Source organism: Canis lupus, chromosome 18 (assembly GCF_048164855.1).
Source record: "Canis lupus baileyi chromosome 18, mCanLup2.hap1, whole genome shotgun sequence".
Lineage (NCBI taxonomy): Eukaryota > Metazoa > Chordata > Mammalia > Carnivora > Canidae > Canis > Canis lupus.
Window position 1 is genome coordinate 41329593 of NC_132855.1, and position 26829 is coordinate 41356421.

The following is a 26829-nucleotide window of genomic DNA, read 5'->3' on the forward strand; positions in this document are numbered from 1 at the left end:
ATTTGAAATGCAAGAAAGAATGAATGCCAACATTATGAATGAATGAATTTGAGCTTTAAGAAAAATGAAATGAGCCTAAAAGTATTATTTTATTGTAATAAAGAATTCTAGACATGTAAAAGGTATTAATACAATGATAAAGTAAAAAAATAACAAAAAAGACAGAGAAAGAGAGAGAGAAAGGAAGGGAAGGGAGGGAGGGAAAAAAATCCAAACCCAAACAAAAGTAGTTAGGAAAGCCAAGAGCTTGTTATTTAGGTAGGAACTCCAAAATAATAAAACATCCAATCCTCTGTTAATTAATGTTATGGGCTGAATTGTGTTCTCCTCAAATTCATATGTTGAAGTTACCTCAAATTCATAATTAACCCACGATATCTCAGAATGTTATATATTTGGAGATAAGCTCTTTAAAAGAATAAGCTAAATGTAGTTCATTAAGGTGGACCATAATGCAATATGATTGGTGTCCTTATAAGAGAAGACTAAGATACAGACCTATACAGAAGAAAGACCATATGAAGACAGAAGATAGACATCTGAAAAACTAACAAAGAGGCCTCAGAGAAAACCAATCCTGCTCACACTTTGATTTTGGACTCCTGCTTCCAGAATTGTGAGAAAATATATTTCGTTGTTTAAGCCATCCAGTCTGTATTCAAAAAATCTGTTGTATTTCTGTATTTCAGTCATAAACATAAATTGAAATTAAATGTCAGTATCATTTTCAATAAAATTGAAATTAAGTATCAGCATCATTTTCAATATCACCAAAAATATTAACTCTTGGGAGTAAATTTGATAAAAGATATGCAAATCTGTACACTGAAATCTATGAAACATTCCTAAAAAGATTAGAGAAAATCTCAATAAATGCAGCATTATACTCTGAGTCAAAAGACTCAATACTGTTATCATTCTCCCTAAATTCTCTATAGATTAAATGGAATTACAATCAAAATCCCAGTTTTTTTTTTTTTTGTAGAAACTGACAAACTGTTTCTAAAATTTACGTGGAAATGCAAAGGACCTAGAATAGTCTAAACATTTTTGAAAAATAACATTATATTTAGAGAACTAAAACTAGCTAATTTTAAGACCTATTTTTAAGTCTATAGTAATCAAGACAGCATGATATTAGAGTAAAAATAGACAAAACAATCCATGGAACAGGATAGAGCATTCCGAAATAAAACCATATGTATATTGACAACTGATTTTTGACAAAGATGAAATTTAATGGAAGAAGAATAGTCTTTTCAACAAAAGAATAATTGAATATCCATATGGAAGACAATAATAAACAATTTGTGATCCATACCTGATAAAATATATAAGAAATCAATGTCTTAAAACAGGTCTTGGACCTAAATGTAAAATCTAAAATTACAGATATTCTAGAAGAAAACAAAGGGAAAATCTTTTTGACTTTGGGATAGACCAAGATTTCTTAAACCCAGCGATATTGACATTTGGAGCCAGGTAATTTTTTTAGTGTGGAGAGCTCTCCTGTGCATTTAGGAAGTTTAGCAGCATTCCTGGCCTCTCCCCTTTAGAAGCTAGTAGTACCTTCCTGGTTGTGACCACCAAAAAATGTCTTCAGACTTGCCAAATATCCCCTGGGAAGCAAACTATCTCTGGTGTAAAAGTTCTCTGGTTAGGAAAAATTTCTTAGATATGAAAATCAAAAGCATGATCCATAAAAAATAATTTGGTAAATTACATATGAACAAATATAAAGCCTTCTGCTCCTCAATAAGGCACTGTAAGGAGAATGAAAAAACAAGCCACAGATTAGGAGAGAATATTTATAAATGTCTGAAAAAAGACTTACCTAGACTACACAAAGAACTCTCAAACTCCAATAACAACCTCCCCCAAAATGTAAAAAAGATATGAAAGATGCTTCACTAAAGAAGATATGCAGATGTGAAATAAGTACATGAAAAGATGTTCAATAACATCAGTCAATTGAGAAATGCAATTTAAAATGATACAGTATTACAGCCATAATTATTAAAATGGCTCTACATAAAAAGAATGGCCATCCCAAGTATCGGTGCAAATATGGAGGAACTTTTATTTTTTTATTTTATTTTATTTTATTTTATTTTATTTTATTTTATTTTATTTTATTTTATTTTTTTAACTGGAACTTTTATACACTGCTGGTAGGAACATAAAATGACACTACATTGGAAAATAGTTTGACGATTTCTTAAAAAGTCACACATACACCTACACATGATCCAGTCATGGTATTCCTTGGTATTTACCCAAGAGAAATGAAAGCATACGGCCATCCAAAGACTTATATAAGATTGTTAATAGTAGCTTTATTTGTTATAGCCAAAAGAGGAAACAACTCAAATGTCCATCAACAGATGAATGGATAAACAAAACATAGTATGACCATATGAGAAAAAGTACTTAGCAAAAAAGGAAATGAAATTTTGCATCACCTAACGACATGGATAAATCTCAAAAAATAATGATGCTGAGTGAAATAAGTGAAGTAAAAAAGAGTATACTACTATATTTTGGTTTACAGCAAATTTGAGAAAGTGTAAACTCATTGATAATGACAGATATCTAAGAGTAGTGGTTGCCCGGGATGAGGTATAGGGGGAGGGTGAAGAAAGTAAGCAGTACAAAGAAGCACAAGAAAACTTTTTTGGGGTGATAAATATGTTTACTATATTGATTGTGATGTAGACTCATAGCTACAAACAAATATAAACAATTGTACACTTTAAGTGCAGTTTATTATGTACAAATAAAAAAGAAAAAGGTGTCATATACAAGAGCAATCTGGATAAACAGCAAGTTCATAAACTAGCAAGAAATATCAAGGACATTTATGGAGAAACTTTAAGACTCTACTGAGGATATGAAAGGAAGATTTAAATAGAAAGGGACTCATATCATTATTATTGAATGAAAAGATTCATTATTATAAAATTGTCAATTTTTCTAAATTAATCTATTGTTTTAATTCAATGACAGTATGGATCGCAATGAAACTTTGTTAACTATGACAAGTTTATTCCAATCTCCATGTAGACAAAATATGTGAGAATAATCAGAAATTGAAAGAAAAAGTTCTAAGAAGTCACTCTTACCTCCTACATTTTAAAACATTTAATAAATCCAAAATAATTAAAACTATCAATTGGATGCATAAATTATTAAATAGATCAATCAAGTAGACAAGCGTCCAGTAATAGAACCAGGTATAAATGGGGAAAAAGCATATGGTAGAAGTAGCATTAAAATGAATAGAAAAAAGATGGATTATTTAATAAATGGTTTTGAGAGAACTAACCAGCCATTTGAAAAAGAAAATAATAAGGCTAGAACATCACTACAGTCCTTACAAAGATAAATTCCAGAGATGCCTGAGTGGCTCAGTCAGTTAAGCATCTGCCTTCTGCTCAGGTCATGATCCTGGGATTGAGCCTGGTGTCACTTTGGGCTCCCTTCTCAGCAGTGAGTTTGCTTCTCCCTCCCCCTGCTCTTGTGCAGGATCTCTCTCTCTCTCCCTCTCTCTCTCTCCCTCTCTCTCCCTCTCTCAAATAAATGCATAGAATCTTAAAAAAAGACAAATTCCATATTGATAAAGATGAAATGTTAGAATTATTAATGAAACAGAAGAAAATATAAAGGGATACTTTTATAATTTTGACAGGTAAAGACCTTTCTTAGCCTAAAATAAAAGCCAGAAAGGTATATAACTAAAGATTTAAAACGTTGAATACATAAAAAGTGAAAACACTCCAAAAAACACCATAAACAAGGCTGATGAAAAGAAAATATCTGCAATTAATGTGACAGAAAAAAAGAGCAATTGTAGTGTACAAAGCACTCAGAATTGAAAAGAGAATAGATGATTCTTGAAAAGAAATATAGGCAGATGTATATATTTTTTGTTTAAAAAAACAGGTCCTTCACCAAAGAAGAAATATAAATGTCAGTGGATTATATACATATATATTTCAGTCTTATTAGTAACATAATGAACACAGGCAAATACAAAATTGAGATATTGCCCCCTTTCTAACTAGCAACTATTATTAAAAGACTGATCAAACTCAGATTGTCAAGAGAATGGAAATTGACTTTCTCATGTATTGTTGGAGGGAATATATAAACTGACATTTTTTTCCAGAACACAACTTAGAAACATATGTCAAAACTTGACATACGCAATTACACTTCTAAGCAATTATCCTAAGTGGATAAGTATACACGAACCCAGAGTTTATGAACAACGAAGTTCACTGTTGCTATATTTCTTCTTTTTAAAAAAAGTAGGTTTCTTTATAGAAAAAATTTAAAGTTACAAGAGTAGAGAGATTATGATATAAGGAACCGTTAACTAAATCACCTAGTTTCAAAAATTATTAACATTTTGCTAATCTTGTTTCTTTGTCTACCCCTATACTATTTTTTGGGTGCCCTTTTATTTGGATGTGGAGACCAAGGATAGTAAAGTAAGCCCAAAACAATATAATAAATTCCAGAAATACTTTGGTATCTATACTGAACAAATAAAGACTTTGTCATAAAACATATGGAATATGTTTTATGACAATGGAATAAGGAATTAACATTACCTAATACTCAGCTCATGTTTAAGTTTCCTGAAATTTTTCAGAAATGTCTGTTTAGGATTGGTTTGTTTGTAGTAAGATCTTAAGTTTCATATATTACATTTGGTTCACTATGTCTTTTAGTTTCCTTTTTAAAATATGGAACAGGTCTTCCACTTTTTTAAAATGCCATTTATTTATTGAAGAAACTCAATCATTTGTACTATAAAATTTCCCACAAAGAGCAGTCAGTTGATTGCTTTCCAATATGCAATTTAACTTGTTCTTCATTTCCTTATATTTATTGCAAAATGGTAGATATATAGGCTTACTTAAAATTTTTGACAAGAACGTTGCATAAGGGATGCTGGCAAAATGCCTGATTGTTCTGTTTAAGCAGTATTAGGATCCAGAAGGATCCAGATGATGTCAACATAATACATCCATTATAAAGTTCTCCGATAACTTCTCACTAATTGTTTTTTATCTATATTGATATTATACAGATTCATTATTTCATTAGGAATTGCAAAATTGTGATATTCTAATTCTGTCATTCCCTTTGCACTTACTAGCTAGAATTATTTAAAGGACTTTCCCTTGCCAGACTAATTGATTACACTGAAATAGATTTTGTACAGCAAGGACTGGCTTGGTGTTGTCCCTTTTTTTTTTTTTTTGTCATATTTTTAGAATAATGAGTTGGTTTCCAAGAAGCCTCTAATGGTGACCATTGTGTGTGTGGTACTTATGTCATTATGAACTTGTGGATTTAATATTTTTAATGTATTTCAATCTATTGCAGCCATTATTCTTTTGATGTACTCAAATAGACTCCAGTCTTCTTCTTCTTCTTCTTCTTCTTCTTCTTCTTCTTCTTCTTCTTCTTCTTCTTCTTCTTCTTCTTCTTCTTCTCCTTCTCCTTCTCCTTCTCCTCCTCCTCCTCCTCCTCCTCCTTCTCCTTCTCCTTCTCCTTCTCCTTCTCCTTCTTTCTTCTTCTTCTTTCTTCTTCTTCTTCTTCTTCTTCTTCTTCTTCTTCTTCTTCTTCTTCTTCTTCTTCTTCTTCTTCTTCTTCTTCTTCTTCTTCTTCTTCTTCTTCTCCTTCTTCTTTTAAAGATGTGCTTTGGGGCACATTTAAATGTCCTAGGCTTGCTTTCTACATTTCTAAACCTTGACTTAGATTCACCCATTTTCCCAAGGAGATTTAGTATTTTGGGAGAGTGGAGGTGGGAAATAGTACTTAGAGATCAGAATCTAGCCACTGAGGATGCTCCATCCTCCTTAATTATTATTGTTGCTAGGGTTTTTCCTTGGTTGGACACAGCTAGGAATTAGACATTTTTAGTAAAGACAAAGAACATTGATATTTTCCATTTAAATTAAACATATGGGGTATTACTTTATTTCCTTATTTAGACTTGTATTTCTTTTTCACTGATAATCATAGTTCCTAATGATATTAATATACTTATTGCTCAGTCCTATAAGAGCTTCAAAATAACAAAATATTCTTACAACTAACTGAGTATAGTTCAAGATCACTTGAGTCCTTAGTCCTTAGGCTATAATGATTAAGGATTTACAGTCAAAATACTATTATATTTTGGAATCACTGGCAGTAATTAATTCTGTATGGTTATATAAACAAATTGGAATATAATTAGATTTATTTAACTTTTTGTGATTTTTAACATTTTAATTTTTTTTAAATTTTTATTTATTTATTTATTCATGAGAGAGAGAGAGAGAGAGAGAGAGAGAAAGAGAGGAGCAGAGACACAGGCAGAGGGAGAAGCAGGCTCCATGCAGGGAGCCCGATGCGGGACTCGATCCTGGGTCTGCAGGATCAGGCCCTGGACTGAAGGCGGCGCTAAACCGCTGAGCCACCCGGGCTGCCCCATTTTAATTTTTTAATATAAATATGTACATGGTTTGAAAGGTAAACTGTAAAACCAGGTAGATTTTTAAAAGTCTAGCTTCAATTCTGCTTTTTATATCCTGTGTTGCTTTCATACATTTATAGGTATATCATTTTTGTTAGGTTTTGGTTTGTTCTTTTTTTTAATATTTTATTTTATTTATTTATTCATGAGAGATACAGAGAGAGAGGCAGAGACACAGGCAGAGGGAGAAGTAGGCTCCATGCAGGGAGCCCGATGCGGGACTCGATCCTGGGACTCCAAGATCACGTCCCGGGCCAAAGGCAGACGCTAAACCGCTGAGCCATCCAGGCGTCCCTTGGTTTGTTCTTTTAATTACATTATTTTAAAAATATAAACAATATGTGTGTAGATGTATCCTTACACTTTTTATACATAAACCAGAATATAAATGCTTGGAGTAGAGCAACGAATTAGGAGTTGAAAGAACTGTGTCTTGGCTTTGCCTGAACGAGCAACTAAATGCAAGATTTTGGAACACTTAATCATCCTGTGGTTTGGTTTCCTCATCTGTAAAATGAGAGAAATCGTCCACATTACTTCATAATATTAGCATTCTGTACTTTGAGATATTAACAGTGTCTGTGTCTTGAGGTATACAAATACAGGTAAATAGAATTGATCACACACATAAATATATAACTTCACCTCTTGGCACAGTCAAAAACGTATATCCTAATCTAAATACAAGGACACAATGGTAGAAATATGGGCAACCAGTGTCCTTAAGTCTATTTGAAAAAAAAGAAGTCTATTTGAGGTACTTGTATTCTTAAATCAGTTTTTAGTTATGCAAATGACTGTATTATTACTACATAGTCTTACTCATGCAAAAGTGATAAATCTTACTATCCAGTTATCATAATTAGCCTGTCTTTCTTCCCTCCTTCCAGATGACTATTTTATACTTTTTTCCTTCCCCTTAAATTCATATCTCTTTCCTCAGTCTCATATCAATGGATAATCTTGCTTTTTTTTTTTTTACGTTTCCCTGCCCGCCCTCCCCCCAATTTTAAGCGAATTTCTAAAAACTCCCACCACAACATCTACTTATTCATTTGCATCGATGCCTATGAACTTTCTCTTTCCTCCTGATGCTATGGAGGGAACTGTCCCTCTTGCTAGCTACAGCCAGCCTCCACATATGTGCATTACAGCCTATCCTCTTTCACCTATTCATTGATCATGCTTTTCCTGAGGGACCATCAACTTCACACTCTCTATTGGTTTATTCCTACCAGATAAAAAATATGCAATTACTTTTCCCCTCTAAAAACATTCTATTAAATCACCTTCCCTCTCCACATACCACTCCATATTGTGCTCCCTTTGATAGCAACACTCCTTGGAAGAGGAATCTATGCTCACAACCTATAATTTCTCTCCTCTCATACTTTCTCAAACATATAGGAATCTAATTTTTGCTCTCTGTATCGTTTCTCTTTTGCATAACCCAGATGCAATCCTATCATCTCTACCTTCAGAATGTACTAAGAATCCCAGTACTTCTTACCTTTTGTCATTAGCTTGACTCAAGTCATTATTATTTCACAACGTAGCAGCAAAACATATATAGTTGAGACATACCCAGATTATATCTCTCCTTTCTCTGATTAAGGCCCTCTAATGCTTTCCTATCTCAGAATAAAAATCAAAATAACTACCATGAGCTACAAGGCCATTTATGATTACTTTTCTGCCCCTATATCCCACTGCCTTCTCTGTTATTTCTCCAATTCATCCTCTTTTCCCCAGGGCCTTTGCACTTGCTATTGCCTGGAATGCTCTTCTTCCAGTATCTGCACTGTTTACTTCTTTCACATCTTTACTTTCTTGGCTACTCTATCTAAAACTTCACTCTTTGCCATTGTGTAAGTCAGCTCAGACTGCCATAACAAATACCATAGACTGGGTGACTTAAAGAACAGGAATTTATTCCTCACAGTTCTGACGACTGAAAGTTCAAGATGAAGGTGCCATCAGAGTCAGTGTCTGTGAGACACCTCTTCCTTCCTGGCTTGTAGAAAGCTGCCTTCTTGCTGAGTGCTCACATGGCTTTTTTTTTTTTAAGATTTTATTTATTTATTCATGAGAGACACAGAGGCAGAGATATAGACAGATGGAGGAAAAGCAGGCTCCATATAGGGAGCCCAATGTGGGACTTGATCCAGGGACTCTGAGCTGAAGGCAGATCTCAACCACTGAGCCACTCAGGCATCCCTCACATGGCCTTTCCTTGGTATATGCACTTTTTAAGGGCACTAATCCTATCATGAAGGAACCATGCTCATGACACCATCCAAACTTAATTACCTCCCAAAAGCCCCACCTACTCTCACATTGAAGGTAAAGGATTCAACATGTGAATTTGGGGAATACACATTCATACCATAATTTATCCCCACTTATACTTTATATTGCTATCTTTATTTTTTCCTATACACTTGTCACTTTCTAAAATAGAATATTTTTGGGACGCCTGGATAGCTCACCAGTTGAGCTCTGGACATGATCCCGGGGCCTGGGGATCAAGTCCCCCATCAGGCTCCCTGCAAGGAGCCTGCTTCTCCCTCTGCCTATGTCTCTGCCTCTCTCTGTGTGTGTCTCTCATGAATAAATAAATAAAAATCTTTAGATAAAATAAAATAAAATAAAATAAAATAGAATATATTTTGCTTATTTTGTAGATTGTATTCCCCATTAGAATTATACCTCCATGAAAGCAAAAGTTTTCAGCCTTTTATTTATTGATCTTCTAGTACCTCAAAAAATATCTGGCACATGGTAGATGCTCAGCAAATATGTGTTGAATAAATAAGTGTCTAGAATATCTTAGAAGTTCAAGTAGGTCATAAATACAAATGAGATGTAGCCTTATGAGGAAGAATCTGCCCAACTCTGAAATAAGCAAAGTGCTATGGGAAATCATTGTATTAGGTTCACATCCATAATTGTGAACATTTTAACAGTCACTCAGTGAATTTATGAATTAAATCCCTCTTTGGAAAAGTATCTAATTGATAAAACTACAATGAATTAATTAGGCTATCTGAAAAAGGAGTAGCAAAGTAATTTAAATTCCAATGTTGATATGGGCATCTGTTTATTATAAAACAAAAGCTTTTTTTCTTCACTTTAGAATAAACAACTGTGACAAATTGGCTCAATATTTCCTTTAGTTATGCTCATAATATATTTTAAGCAACATAATAGGCTTACATTACCCATCTTGTTTTCAATATCCATATGGCGACCGTTATGTAAATGTTCTTTAAAAATAAATGATGCTGTTTAATATACAATGTATGTTGTTTGCTACTAAAACCATGATTATATGAAAGAAAAGAATCATTGAATCATCCTAAAAAAGGATTAAATTCTAGAACTATAAATAGGAAATAGCTGATACTATTAAACTAATGTCGGAAACACTTTACTTGAATTTATCAAGATGGCATAACTTGAAAGCAGTTTTAAGATGATAATAGAACACATTTTCTCAGGTTTTCAAGAAATGCAGTTTATGAAAGACATCGAAAACTAGCTGTTACAAAACTGAAATCGTATGATGGGAAATTATGACAGAGGCAACCCAGTGTGTTACTTTGTTCCTCAAAAACCCAAATGACTGTAATGAGGAGAGAAGCCCTTGTGGCTATTAAAGGCAATTTCAGATAGTTCAGAAAATGCAACAAAGATGTGGAAGTATTCTCAAAATTAGGTTTCTTTTGTGGATTTCAAACTATAAGAATTTTGGATACTATTTGTAGCCTATTGAATTGAAAGAGCTTTATAAGAGACTGTAAGTACACAACATCAAGTCAAGCAGTTGGGGACCACACATATCTGCATCTCACGTAGACTCCTCCAATGGGTCCTTCAAATACTCTTTTTTGAGTTAAAAGTGTTCCGCCATATTCAGTTGTGGACACATAGAACCTTAGTATGTAGTTCGATTTCTTGGTTATACATGTGAAGTATAGGTCCTTCAAGAATAGGGGGCTTTCCCAGGGTCACATGAGCCAGGTTATATGAGATCAGGACTGATGCCCATCGTGTCAGTTAGCTTCCTTGCTGTCAGGAGAGATTCCAAATCTTCCTTGTTACTGAATGATATTGGCCAACTAACACCCCCCACCCGCACCCCCCTACCCCCACAGATTCACACATGCATATAAGCGTGATTTTATTTATACAGCTTAATTTTATTCACAATGGGGATAGAACCAAGATCATAAGCACTTAATGATATGTTCAGTGGCATGAACATTTGGTTAGCATGTGATCTTGGTCTATTTCCTAGGGCACTCACTACATTTTCTTAGCAGTACTCAGAACCTGGGATGATGAAAATGGTGCAGGGATCTTTTTATTTATTTTCTTTTTTGGTAGCTGGCATTTAGAAAAGATCAGAAGCAAATAGTGACTCTGGCTATAAGCACAAGTACTTAAAATTGCCCTATACAGCAAGGAAACAAGAAATAGGCTATGGAAAAATAGTTATTTGCTGCCTCATTACCTTCCTGCATACCAGCAGAGATGAGGTATGAGCAACATGCCAGGATATTGTCATCAAGTGACACAGTTTTTAAAAATCAAGAAAAAATTAATAAAGAAGAGGATTTTTGCAGAAAAGTATATTGTTTATCACAATTTTCAGGTTTTCTATCTCTTAATGATGCAATGGTTTTTCCAAATTTTAGGGACTAAACATACTCCTATCTTGAACACTTTTTACAGAATATATTTTGGTTTTTATAATATTTGAAGAGATCCCATTAAAAATTTGGAGGTCCAGGGGATCTCTGGGTGGCTCAGTGGTTTAGTGCCTGCCTTCGGCCCAGGGCGTGATCCTGGAGTCCCAGGATCGAGTCCCACGAAGGACTCCCTGCATGGAGCCTGCTTCTCCCTCTGCCTGTGTCTCTGGCTCTCTCTCTTTCTCTGTGTCTCTCATGAATAAATAAATAAAATCTTTAAAAAAAAATTTGGAGGTCCAAAATCACTTGTAGTAGTTCATCAATATTTAACCTGATTTGGAGGACTCGTGACTTCTTTTACATGCACTCTTGAGATAACAGTTCTGTAACTCCATAAAGATGAGTTTTGCCAGGGGGTGCATCATCTACCTTTTGCATGTTAGTACTTTTTTTACTTATAAGATGCATGTTTGTGCTTTGGGTCAAGGAAGTGAACTTGTAAAACCACAAGAATATGGGTTGAGTAGAGAAGGATTTTAATAATATCCCGGGGGGGGGGGGAGGGCACTGATGATGGATTTGGCAACCCCTATAAACATCAGGCATTTTGGTGAGGGTCCTGAGAGTGGATTAGAAAAGTGAATGTCAGCACTATGGGAATGTCCTTCTGAAAAGAAAAAGGAGCCTAAGAAACCTGAAACCTTCTCCTATTTGTTTTTCCATAAACCTAAGACACCATAAAAAATCAGGCAGCTTGCTAGATTCAAATACAAATAACAACTCTATGGACAAAATAACAGCTTGTGATAATCTAAAAAAAAAAGAGAGAGAGAGAGAACATTAAAAATGCTTACTCTTTCAAAAAGAAATACTGTAACTTTCAAGTTGAATTTAGAGGATGAAACACCAAATAGATACTTTTATTTAAAATGTTTCTTGCTTGTTCATTATATTTAAGAAAAAATAAAATAAAACAAAATTGGAGTTGTAATGAGACCACAAGTTTCAAATGAAATGCATTTTGAAATGTGGGATGATCCATCAAGAATGGTGGAGGAAACCACAGGACTTTTAAAGTGTTGGAATGAAATACTCATGAGGCCTGTTGAGCTTGCCCAGGAATTCCTTCTTGGTTATAGTGGATATGCTAAGTTGGCTCTTAAACATCCATTTCAAATTTCTCCTAATAGGCAGAGGCTGGACAAAAATGCCAGATGTGTTGAAAGTGAGGATTCCAGATGTGACTTAGGTCCTGCCAATCAGATGTTCTCAAATGACACTTGCATTCAAAACTGATTTAACCTAAGAGCAAGGCCTAGTGTGTAAGAAATTCATTTTGTGGTTGCTGATTCAGCGAGATTTGCATGACCCTGGGGCCAACAGTGGCAGCGGTGGGCTCTTGGACCTAGATGACAGCTAAGACTAGAGTGATTCTGGAATCAGGAGTTGGGTCTTGAATTCCCTCCCAGAAGTAATAATTTTCTTGGCAGGCCAGTACTACTGTGTGGTTCTGGGAGTCATTCCTGGAGGCTCAGCCTAGAGCCTGCTTCTACAGCTCTCATAACAATTTTATAAATACTTTATACCCTGTATTATTTTTTTCATTTCCTGTATTAAATTTTTTTTCCTGCTTAGAATAGCTAAAATATTTTCTATTACCTACAGTTGAACTTTTTTATGCAATAGTAGGTTATATCCTTATCCTATGCTTTCAGTGTAGTCCTACCAGAAGGGCTTAGGAAAGGAAAGGACTAAGTAAACTGAAAATTTAGGCCCTTCCCAAATATAATTACCCTCTTCCTATTGTGCTCTCTTTAGAATCAGAACAACCACCACCTCTTTGATCTTTTGCAACTTACTTGACCTCTCTGTGTCTGAGAATAATAGTGTCTACCTCATAGAGTTATGAGGATTAAATTATGGATTTGTGTAAACCATTTAGTGTAATTCCTAATATATAGTAAGTTATCAGGAAATGAGATCTGTTAGCATTGTTACCTCTAACTTTTGTCATTTGTAATGATCCATAGATGGGAAGTGGTTTGCATACCTTGGAGGAAAAGAACCAGACTTCATTTATTCATCTTTCTATCTCAAGATCCTATCACAAAGCTTGACACTGTAGATTTTTAATGCTTCCTGACTGACTGTTTCTAAATAGTCTATGAGCTCACAAAGAGTCTCAAAGTTTTCAGAGTATCTTATTCTTTTATTTTCTTCTGGGAAATTAGAATATGCCTAACCCTTCATGGAGTCCTACATGAGAGGAGGAGATAGGAGAGAATAAAAAATCTTTATATATTACCCATTTCAGATCCACACTTCATGTATGATGAAAGTTAAGACCCAAAGTTACTATTCTGTGCTCAAGTTCACAAACCTACAAACCTGCAACCAGTTCTCTATGGTCCCCTTATTGGGTTTTTCTATGATATCACATTCAGTAAGATATAATCATTAAAGTCTTATCCAGCCCTGAGAGTCTATGATTTTAAGAGGTGAATTTCAAAAACTGCATCATTTTGGATGAGTACATCATTTGGATATACTCTTCAAATTGCTTTGAAAAGGTCCACACTTTTCTTAATGATATGATTGTATCTTATTCTGATTACTGATGATTGTAAATTTAAGTATCAGCAATTGCACTATGAAACAGTACAGTGACATCTCAGGGTAATTACAAGTGTGTAGGGACTTATCCCTGAAACTAAATAGTTCCCAGTGTTTAGAGGTCTTAGGTTTTCTTATATTGTTCTGTGTTCCGTTTCTTTTCTCACTATGAGGTATTTAGCTGTCTTTTCTTGTCACCATCAATAATCTGATCTCCAGAAACCATCACCAATTTTGATTTTCTTCTTCTAATCCTCAAGTGTTCAGAAAATCAGAAGCTATTATAGCTCAAAGAGTAAACTGACTACGAGTGAGAGCTTAATGGGATTTTTCTAGGGACAGATATGAATGTTAGTGGGCAAACCATTTTGTATTGGTTTTACTCCCTGAGGGCTTGTTTTTCCTCTTATTCTTCTGATTTCATTGGAGTTTTGGTAATTGACATAACCACACAAATAGCTTTCGGATGCGTTAGACTAAGCATCAATTCAAAACACTGAAGCAGGCAGCGCGGGTGGCTCAGCGGTTTAGCACCGCCTTCAGCCCAGGGTGTGATCCTGGAGACCCAGGATCGAGTCCCACGTCGGGCTCCCTGCATGGAACCTGTTTCTCTCTCTGTCTGTGCCTCTGCCTCTCTCTGTGTGTGTCTCATGAATAAATAAAATCTAAAAAACAAACAAACAAAACACTGAAGCAGCAATTACCCACAAGGTCAGATTCTGATAAATTAATTCTTTATATACGGCAAAATGCTACAGTCACTTTGAAAAATATTCCAGCAATTCCTCAAAAAGTTAAACAAAAATTATCATTTGATTCAGCCATTCCACTCCTAGTTATGAACCCAGGAGAAATAAAAAGATGTCTGCACAAAAACTTACACAAAAGTTCATGGCAGGCATTATGCTTAGCAGCCAAAGGATGGAAACAACCCAAATATCCATCAACTGATGAATGAGCAAACAGAATGTAGCACATCCATACATTGGAATATTATTTGACTATAAAAAGGGAATGAGGAGAGGATCCCTGGGTGGCTCAGTGGTTTAGCGCCTGCCTTTGGCCCAGGGGGGTGATCCCGGACTCCCGGGATCGAGTCCCGCGTCCGGCTCCCGGGGTGGAGCCTGCTTCTCCCTCCTCCTGTGTCTCTTCCTCTCTCTCCTCTTTCTGTGACTATCATGAATAAATAAATAAAAAAATCTAAAAGAAAAAAAAAAGGAATGAGGAATACTTGCTACAACACGGATAAACCTTGAAAATATTATGGTGATGAAAGAAGGCAATCACAGAAGACCAAATATTATACTATATTTTCATTTAAAATGTCCCAAATAGGCAAATTTATGGAGACAGATAGAAGGTTGGCTGGGACTCAGGGCTGGGGCAGGAGATGAAAATGATAGCTAAAAAGCACAGAAGCTTCTTTTTGGGTGATGAAAATGTTCTAAAATTGATTGTGGTGATGCTTGCACAATTCTAAATATACTAAAAGCATTGAATTGTATACTTTAAGTGGGTGAATTATATGGCATGTGAATTATACTTCAATAAAGCTGTTACCAGAAAAGTCTCCACGTAGCAAAATGATTATCAGTTTCCAGGTGAAATTCCATTCCCTTCAAACCAATTTTATTCCACAAACTTAGATTTAATTCTTTAAAGTTTATCATAAAAAGATCCTTAATGTAACAGTATTTTGATGAAAACAAATGCTTCTCTCAAATGGCCTATTCATACAGTACGGAATTTAGCAAAATATCACCACTGCAAATTATCACCACTGATAAAGGGTAAACTTTTACATGAATGCCTTGTGTTCCTACACAATTTTTTTTGTTTCATTACAAAAGACGTCACTGACTGAAATCTCGCTAACCGGTAACGCAAACAGGATTTCTTAAGTGAAAGGCAGCGAGGTTCAATAGCAGAAAGATGATTAATCAGTACAGAAGAATTTCTAACATCCTGGTTAACTATAGTGGAGTCAACTTGCTTTCTTTTCTTTTTCACTGTTACTATAGAGATGGGGAACTACAGCCACATGTGGTTTGGACAGGAAGCTTCTTAACATTTCATCAGAAACAAAAGGGCAGAGGGCAGCAGCAAAGAGTGGGGGCAGGACTACACTACAGAGGCTGGAGTCAGGTTCCTGGGCCTTCGTCAGGGGTTGCTGGCTGACGCTGGTGACTCATTGGTGTTTCACAGGCCTACTTTCCCTGTTTGTTACAAGTTTTTTAATTAGGTCCTGGGAAATGATGTATCAGCTTATTGACCTGAGGTATTTTTTTGAAACTCCCTACAATAGGATTCTCACTTTCCTGTGTTGTTATTAAAAAATTTTTTAAAACAAGACAACAAAATGACATTCCATTATCAAGTAAGTTTAAATAAGGGAGAATAGGGGAAAAATTGTTAATGATTCAATCTAAACTGTCTAGAAGCAAATAGTTATATTAAAAATAAATGTATTTAAAAAAATAAAAATAAAAAATAAAAAAAAATGTATTTTACTGCAATCTTTTAGCTTGTTTGAAGAAATTATACCAGGAACTGATAAGAAAATCTCAAAATAATTACCTACATATCCTATTTTTATATAATATTGGATATGTTTCTCCGTATGACAAACTTATAGCTGAGGGAAATGTTATCACAAGAAACTGTGTTTGCATATGCATGTGTATCCGTGTTCATAACTTAGACACAGAGTATTTATAAGAATTCAGCTACTGCAACAGGGCAGGAGATGAAATTATCAACATTATCAAGCAATCTAACTGTCTCTTGGATAACAGACTATTCAGAATTTTTTAAATTAAGATAATTTTTAAGGTAAGAAGTATAGTTTGCTAATAAGCTTCATATTCATGTTGATCTCTTGCAAAAAGTTATTTTAAGTGATTATTTAAATGATTTGCATTGTAATGCACACCATTTTTCTAGCCTTCAACCCTATAATACTGGGTGTTCAAGCTATTAGACAGAAGCATTCTGAAATACTCCTTCCATGGAAATGTCTAATGGCGTTGCACCCATGTCCCATGCAGTGGAGAGAATCCATTTTTAGTTTTAATTCTAAGTATAAAGTGAGTAAATTTTGACAAAATAGATTTAAAACACCCCTCTCACTGGTACAGCTCAAAGAATTTTGATACAATAGGAAGGAAGTAGCCTTGACCCAACATTCTTATCCTAATTCCTCTCCCCACCTCCAACCTGATCCTACAGGAAAAATGCACACGCCAAAGGTTCCACATTATCTATTTTGTGAATACGTGTAGAACATTTGGGACGTAGAACAAGAGAGTTGCATCATCACACTGACTATTCTCGGGTTAGGAAACAAAAACTGAGCACATGTAACAGGCTGGTCATATGAACCCAGGTCAGCTCTAATGACTCACATGTGACTCAAGAGAGGAGTCCATTCCATTAGCTACACCCTAGGAGAGGTGGTCACAGACAGTGGTAAGCTGGTTCAAAAGAACTGACTATCCTTTCTGGCTCACTGTATGTGAAGTTCCTGTTAAGAGGATCCTAGTTTAGCAAGGGGATTTGGCAACATAGTAGCATATTCTTATTCTATCTTTAAAAATCCTAAATATTTGAGCACAGATATTGTGTGGAACTTTTATCTCATCAGGAGTTGTAGCATAGTTTGCTATTATATACATAATGTTAAATGCTAAATGGCTGGGGAGGAAGGCTAAAAATGATAAGACTATACTATCAAAAGTCTGATATTTCCTAGGAAAATATGCATTTTTCATGTTAAGTCCCATATTACTTTATAATATCTAGACTAATTGTATCAAGAAATCCCTATTTATTTAGGTAAATTCACAAACAATTACAACAGTTGATTAATCCCAAGGGCTAAGTAGCATAAATAAATCAATTATGGGCTAACTGGAAATGAGGTTAGGGCTGGAACTATGCATACATTAAAAGTGAACTCATGTAAATTGAAGTGCTTTGAAACAGCATACTTGCTAAAGGTAAGATAAGATATTATTATAATAATTGAAGAATATTATGGGTTTTAACATCATTACTAACTCTGCATGATTTAATTTTAGATGCTTGCCAGTAAGAATTATGATAAATATCTATTTTCACATATGCAACCTTTCCTAAAGATTATGCAAATTTCCTTTGCCATGGGACTTTATTTTTTAAGATTTTATTTATTTATTTATTTTAGAGAAAGACTGTGATTGGGGGGAGGGGCAGAGGGAGAGAGAGCAAGAATCCCAAGTAGACTCTGTGCCAAGCATGAAGTCCAACACAGGGCTCTATCTCACAACCCTGAGTTCATGACCTGAGCTGAAATCAGAGTTGGACGCTCAACTGACTGAGCCACTCAGGTGCCCCAGCCATGGGATTTTTCTTACGTGTATAGAGAAACATTTTTTGTATCCACAGGAACACAATAAAGATGTCCTAATCAATAAGCCCTGAGTCAATGTCATTGACCATTAATAACTTTATACTTCACTGCTTATGAATCAGCAATTTAAATCCTGCTATCTCCTTTTCAGAACCAAAATTCTGAAAAATGGTGAAGAAGCAAAAATCTTTTCTTTTTTTTCTCCTTAGATTTATCTAAAACCAGTAACATCCTTGGACTCATGAGACATTCAGAATGTAATAGGACAGTGTGCTGAAGTGCGCTGCATCTATTACCTCACTGGATCCTCATGTAAATCTCAGAGGCAGGCAGCAACTCTAGTTTATAGATGACAAAGATGGAGCCTCCAAATTATCTACCCTGGTTTCAAGTAGGCAATTCACAACTCTGCACATATCTAGGTGAATCCGCTCTTTTCTTCTCTCTGGATTTCTGTGTGCTAGAAGTATACTCTCTGCTGGAATACTGCCTTCTAGTCTCATTTATGGGAGAGGGGAGGAGGGAAGGGGAGCAGAGGGGAGAAGAAAATTGATAAGAGATGCTTTGGTTTCAAGCTTCTGCTTCAAGAATGCTCCCTTATGTACTCCCTGAATCTTTGACCTTCCTGGAATGGTAAATCTTATTCTTCCTGAAAACGTGAGGGAGGCAGAACAACGGCTTCCAAAGATACTTAATTCCCAGAACCTGTAAATATTTTATCTTACAGGGCAAAGGGGAATTGAATTAAGGTGGCAGATGGAATTAAGTTTGCTCATCACCAGGCCTTAAACAGTGAGATTATCCTGGATTATCCAGGTAGGTCCAATGTAATCAAAAAGGTTCTTAAAAGTGGAGGAGGGAGGCAGAAGTCAGAGTCAGAGAGAGATTTAAAGATGCTGCCCTGCTGACTTGGAACCTAGAGGAATGGGCCAATAGGCAGGGAATGGGGGCAGCCTCTAGAAGCTGGAAAAAGCAAGGAAACAGAATCCTTCCCGGAGTCACCAAAAATACATTCTGCCCTGCCAAATCCTAATTTTAGTCCAGTGATATCTGTGTTGGACTTCTAAAGACCTATTAGATGTCTGGATTGTTTTAAGCTACCACATTTGTGTAATGTGTTATAATAGCAATTAGAAAATGAAAATGTAGAGCCAATCCAGTGTCCTTCTGGGTACGAGCGGCAAGTAGAACATCTCTCCCCACTCCTGCCCAATTGTGTATTTTCTTAGAAATGGGTCACTTAGCTGGACCAAGGGAAAGTGAGGACTTATGGGAATACGCTGTGTTTTTCTTTTCTTTTTTTTTTTTCGCTGTGTTTTTCTAGTACAACCCTGGGCTGCTCTGACAATGGAGACCTACTCATCCTGCAAGGCCAGAAAGCACATTTTTGTGAGGATGCTCAGAGGACTCATATAGTTGGATTCCTATCAACCCATGTTTACAAGTAACATCAGGGAATAAAGATGTGAAAGTTATGATAATTTTTCCATCCTCAAGAGAAACACTTGTCATGTAAATATAGGTAGTACCTGTCACGTAAATAAAGGTAATATAGTGTGGCAGGTTTTCAAGCTCTGCTTGAACCAAGATAGAGTAACAGTTATAGCATGGGCTTTGGAGTCTGAGCCTAACAGATCTGAGATAAAGACCCTGCTCTGCCCACTAACTGGGTGACATTAGGCGTACATGTAGCCTTGGGAGAGTCAGAGCAGAAAGCTGAAACCCAAAGTCTTCTAGTTACCACGTCACCCACTGAGTCAGGGATACTTATTATAAGAACTTTGTGAGTTACTTTAAAATTTATAATGTACCCACTTGTTATATTGATCTCTTTTTTAAATGTTAAAGCAGTTTCACACTTAAATGTAAGAATACGGTCTATAATGGGAACAAAGAAAGGATGAGGACGCTGGGTAGAAGGGAGGTAAGTGGAAAGAGCTGAGAAGACTGACCAAGTTCTATATCCAACGGTGTGAGAGGGCCTAGATACCCAAGGGATAGAGTGGCTGTTGGCCTCAGCTAAGGGAGAGAAAGGCAGGCTGAGTTTCTAAGCTTGTGGCAGTGAACCAAAGCCTGGATGTATCTGAGAAAGAGTTTTAGATCTTTTGGATATCTGAACGGAGAAATTACTCCTTGCAGGCCATATTCTCCTTATGTGCCTATCTTATTTCATCCATTAACAATTTCCTGTACAGCTCATTGATTGGGTACTATTGATACTGGGAACCTACAAAAACAAGTGAAAAAAATAAAAAGATTAGACTAAAGTTTCTTCCGTAAGAGTTCTCTGAAGCTGATTAGGAGGGATGGGTAGTGGGACCAGAAGGAAGTTATTATAGAAAGGGGACAGACGGAGCTGAGGACCCTTGACTCCTGTGGCAGAGATTTTGCTGAAAACTGAAATGAATTGGAGACAGCAAAGCACGTGAAAATTACTTTCCTGTAATTAAAATTAGAAAGAATTTTGTGAAGCCTTGAGTCAGATTCCTTGCATCATCTTTGCAAAGCTAGGGGCTTCATATTCAAAACACTAGGGTCAATTTGTACCATTTTACTGAAAAAGAATTTTAAAATTATTCCATGCTTTGAGCACTGGTAAGTTAAGTTTGGCTTAACTTCTTAGAAATTCACCTGCTTGTTTCAATCCAGCGGGCAGCATGGATCAGCTCTCAGTGCTGATCCAGGGCTTTGCCCCACTGTGATTTTGGCCCTAAAGGGCAAAATCATGGTCAATGAAAGGACATTTCTGGACTCATCCCCCCTCCTCAGCAGGATAAAGACACTTTCAGTGATGAGGGGCTAACCCTGTGGATGACAGGCAATACTTGTGGTCAGATGGGCAAGACAAGAGCAGCAGGCAGAAACTGATGGACATTAATGCAGTTTAATAATTTTTTTTAACTTACCCTTCAACTTTCTCATTGTCATGGGAGAGGTGTCCTTTCCCATTCTCATGATGACCACTTTAGCCATTTATGACTTCACTTATATCCCACTTCTCTTATATCTCACTGATATCAGGAAACCTAATCGCCCACCCCATGGAAAAGAGAACATTTTTGTTACTTCCTTTAACTTTCCATTAAATGTACACCAGTCTCGATCCCTCTTTTCTGTCCTCCTAGCACTAATATTTCTTCCTCTCTATTGGCTCCTTCTCTTCAACTATGTACGTGCTCAAAATTCTCATGCCCTATGACCAAACATTCTTTACACAAGTCTGCCTTCTCTTGAGGACACCAACATCACTCTCCTCTCTCTTTCATCAGTCAATTCTTAAAAGGAAAGTATGTTCTGCTTTCTATTTTCTCAGCCCACTTCCATTGCTTGACCCACAGAAATTTAGCCTCTGTTCCTTTCTTTCTAATGATGCTCTTCCCACAATGGTCACTTCCATCTACTTCCTAATTTGCCAGACTGGTTTGCTTATCTCAATTTTCACTATATTTGATTTTGAAGTAATTATTGCCACCATTTTGTCTCTGGCAGTATTTTTAAGCATTGCTACCTATTCCATTCAGGCCTCAACATAATTCTGTGTATTGGGTATTACATTTCACATTTTATACAGAAGGAAGCAGGGGAAGATGATCCAGATGGAGGAATTTGCTTCCTCTTTCAGTTTCTATAAAACTAATTTCCCAATTTCCCATCTGGTTTGGGGACGACTTTTGGTCTCATTCCCTCACTCCTTTACCTCTGTCCATTCCTTTGCTTCTCTCACTTGGGTACACATTTTTTCTCAGTGATCTAAGCCAATCTGCATTCATATCTTTGTGCCATCTCTGTGTTCCTGATCCACATTTTCAGCTGCATAATTAGTATCTCCACACTCATACTCAAAACACCAAACCTATCTTCCCAGCCATGTTTCTAGTAAACATTTGTAGAATCTATATCACATTTCAAGTATTGTTTGTTGCCCTGAGGACATTCAGGTGAGTAAAACACAGCCCTGTCCTTGAGGACCAGGAGATGGATTTGTAAATAATTATAGTATAAAGAATACGTATTATAACAGAGGTATCAGAAGTAGATCAAGAAGCAAGAGAAGGGAGCCTGTAGCTGCCTTATGGCCCAAAGAAAATTTCCCAGAAAAGATAAAAACTTTTCATATGACTTTGAAGGAGATTTCTAAGCCCACAGGGAAGAAAAAGATATTTAGTGCAAAGGGCCCAGTTTATGGAAATGCACAGAGGTTCCAGAGAGAATGGCATACCTAAGAAAACCTATGGTTTGCTAGTTTGGATGCTTAGGGGTGACTATTCTGTATTGAGGTTGACAGTACTACCATTTATTAAATTATTTACCTGCCTTTTCCCTCTCCCAATAAATACTACATAATCAGTGTCATTTATTCCATTTCCCATTGGACTTTTGATCCTGTCATAATCTCCCTTTCCTCCTGTGGTCATTACCCTAATTAAGGTTCTTTTCCTAAATCATTGTGGATAATTTATTGCTTGAGATTTAAGGAAGAACTCTGCCTGCAGTGTTATCACCCCCTTAACCCTGTTCAAAAGTAAATATGCTTACAAATCCATATGTCCTGATATACTTATGTAAAATTGTACTGGTTTAAAAACATCACACTAACTTTTACCAATATGAAAGCAGTTAAAAGAAAGCCCTACCATTTTTTTTTAATTCATGGAAGCTGGAAGTTCTTGTTCTCATACTTATCAGTATGGAGTGATCAGTGTCAGGGACCAGGTGAGTCTATCAAGTGAAAGAAGACTTAAAGGATCAATGAAGATGTCTCTGAGAAGCATTTTAGGAGAAGGATATGTCAATATGTCAGTAAAAGGATTTGAAATATGGTGATTACCAAACAAGCTTTGGAAGAAGCCAGAAAAGAGAGATCTGTTTTATTAGGAGAGATGGGGAGAAAAGGAAATAGTGATGAGTGACATATATACGTAGTCAAGCTGCTGGCTGTGCCATGTTCTGTGTTGAGATGCTTTTAACTTTTAATCCTCACCTTAACAAATGGCTTCTGTGCAATAATATTTATATGTCTGTATCTATAATTCATTTTCAAGGAGATTTGTAGATTTTGTTTGATTCTCATTCTAACTTTATAGGTAGGAATTACTGTTGTTTAGTTCACAAATGGAAGGAACTGTGGCAGTGTTTAAGAGGCTTGTTCAGGATGAAAGAGCAGGTTAAGAACCAATAGATCTGGAATCAGGTCTGTCATTCTGGAACATGAGCCTGACATTCTTACATGAGCCTGACTCCTAGCATTTATGGAGAGAACTGAAATTATGTACCAAACATAGGTTTACTGAAGGCTGATACTGAAAAATTTTGGAAATCAATGTGAAAATTTGCAAACATGTTAAGATACATTTTCAAAACAATGTCTGAAAATTTTTAGACCCAATTTTTTAAAAAGATTTATTTATTTACTTTAGAGGGTATGGGGAGAGAAACTCTAAGCAGACTCCGCGCTGAGCATGGAGCTTGATGTGGGGCTCAATCTCAAGACTTGGAGAGCACAACTGAGCCAAGAGTCAGATGCTTAACCAACTGTGCCACCCAGGGGCCCTAGTCCCAATTTTTGATTATACACTTTTGTTTTCTGTGAATCTGTTCATTCAGGCACATTCCTAATTTCATATAGCTAGCTTATTATTTTCATATTGGCATAAATATATTTGTATGTATCACAATGCATTTCCTGATTTGGGATTTGGTATATTTGATTATCATATAAATACTACAGGTCTTAAAAGACTTGTATTTCTTATTCCTGCCAATATATCTCTTTTCCTCTTCTAAGCATTCAAAAAATTTAATACTTTTTGTTTTTAAGAATTAGTTTGAGTGAGTATTAAAAGGAGGAAATATGTATTTCTCACAATACTGGGTCCCTTTTCATGGGCTGGAGTAACAGAGCCAAACGTTCCAGGCTCAAATGCCCTGCTAGAATCTTTAGACAGCTTCAAAATATCCAACACATATTAAAAGAAAAAGAAAAGGTTAACATCAATGATTCTTTAAATGTGTCTTGTATAATTTACTAGGACTTGCGAGATTTCATAAATGTACTTGGTGCGATCTCCTGTGGGTGCTTTTTCAAGACTGGAACCATTGTGGCAGAACCGGAGACATGAGACAGTCTTATTAACCTCTCTTTCACCTGTGGCAGAAGTAGATGAGTGCCACCTTGCTGTGAGAGCAGTCTTCCAAATGCCAAGTCATTTTTTAGTCTTCAGGGGAAGAAGTGCTATCTATCCAAGGTCAAAAAAGGGCCTTTTGAGACTTTCCTTTGAGCTCACTAAAATACTCTCTGTTGCAGTGGGAGGTGAAACCACCAAGGTAGCCAACAGACACAGAACTCTGTAGACAGAGCTTCTGAACTTTCACAGGCTTACTTATCTTTTTTAGCAATGCATAATTTCAGATAATACATGCATATTATCTAGAATTTTTTAATGGATTTCATTGGGGAAAAGGGTGTTATTTTTATGATGGCTTGTCAGTTTGACCTATTTGAGAGCAATTGCTACTCATGTCTCTCTCTCTGGGATCTTTAGAAAGCTCTGCTAACTAACTTTATCCATATTTTGAAACAACCCAGAAACTGAGGAAAGGGGGATGTGCTAAACATTGAGGTGGTGCTTACTTCTCTCTACCTTTCCTTTCTCCTACTGTATAGCTCTATTTTCAGAAAAAAAGATATTTATAGATCAAAAATTTAATTAAAATATTTATTTTTAAATTTCAAGTCAAAGGATTTGATTAGTATTTATCTTGCTTAAGCTGTCATCCATCCTGACTTTTTGAGAAAAAAATTGGTTCTTTTCCTAACATGATGGTACTTGACCATGGTTTGCAAAATTGTATTTAGTGATAAAATAATCTGAAATTGACTACAATCAGTTTATGAGTTCATCCCTAATCCCTGAGAAGAATGCCAAAACTGAATCCACTACTAGAAAACATTAATATTTCTTAAAAGGATTCAGAGACTTTAAAAAAAATGTATTATGACTGAAATATCTCTTGAATTTGGCCCCACTAATATCCCCCCCCACACACACACACAATCTTTGGCTAATTCTCTAAGTATTAATTCTATGAAAATATATAATGTGGTGATGATCACAGAAAACAAAATTATTCCACAATATTTTAGATTCAGTAGGTATTACTGGCAGGTAATGGTGAGGATGGGGCATTGGATGAAAATTATGAAAATTAAGTAACATTTTAGAAAAGTAAATTAATTAATTTTCAGAGAACACAGATAACCTGAGAATAATAGAGTTAATCCTTTGGGTTTGGAAATACAGAAGCTTTTTAAAGCAATTTTGAATTAATCAGTTTGTCGACTAAATACCACTCTCCATTCCTTTTGTAAATTATACCAATTGATGTCCATGGCATATATAAGGTGCACATGGATACTAGGCCACTCTCTGGCCAGCCCACATATTTCTGCTACTTCACAGTGAGTTGTATACTTAACTAAGAATAAGTTGTGATTGTTAGTGCCAAACCTGTTAGCGCCCAATGTGTATGACATTGAAATTATGACACTTAGTATAAACAAACCAATGAAATACAAGTTTGAAGAGTTCTGGTTTCTGTGGAATTTAAGTTTCATACTTTATAAATACTTGATTAAAATGAATTGTTTCTACAGCTCTTGCCATATTAGGTATAGATAAGAACACTGTGAAAGATGGGTGTGATTAGGGGACGTTCTCTCTTTAGTTGCTTCACAAGTGCCTTAAAGATTTTTGCTCCACGTTTAGGAAAATGAAACTAAACTGGAGGATGATACACTATTGGTTTGGGGAAGAACTATGATGTGGAGCTCTGACCATCTGATCTCTGCTTAATAAAAAAGCCTTAGCTCTACTGAAAAAATTGGCAAATGTACATATATTTGTTTCATAAAAGTTAAAATGTTTAAGATGTACATATTACTTGTATGCTTACTCATTTCAAACTGGCTCTTTGATTAGCTGAACAACTACTAGTTCCAATCATGTTAGATAAGTGAGCACCCTCCCTACCTAGGTTCAAAACAGTATTTCATAAATAAGCACCTTTGGCATTTATAAAACTTCTTCATGGGACTTGTAAGGCCAATGAAGGTGGGTGGGGAAAAACATTAAGTATCTCAGGAGACAGAAATCTAATAAAATTGCTGCCACTAAAACACAAAGAGAATAGTTATTTTGGGAATTTACTAAATAGAGGACATAAAGATTACTTCAATCAAAATGTCTGTGGTAAATGCTGAGGCTCCCTTCAAAAACTGGAAAAGGAGAAACAAAATGAAAAATAAATCTTCTCTGAGACACAAAATATGTGCTTCAGAAAAAAGAGACAAAGGATCAGAGAGACAGAATATATAGCATGAGGGAGGGAGGGAAAGAGGAGGTCAACGGGGGTGGAGGGAGGAAGGAGAGGAAGAGAGAGCATGCAAATAAGAAAATATCAGAAAAAGAGAGAGAAAGAGATATGGTAATAAAATGCACATTCAAATATTCTCAAGGATCCTACCTGGTCCTCAATTTTTCTGTTTTTGTTTGTTCTGCTAGAAATTCATCTATTTATTCAAGACTGAGTACAGGAGT

The 26829-nt window shown here is 35.8% G+C and overlaps 1 long non-coding RNA gene across 1 annotated transcript in view; it reads right to left on the reverse strand.

Moving 5' to 3' along the window:
• The window catches only part of LOC140609047 (uncharacterized), a 125992-nt gene that overhangs the window by 66276 nt on the left and 32887 nt on the right, over positions 1 to 26829 (reverse strand). The gene's annotated exons all lie outside the window — the stretch shown is intronic.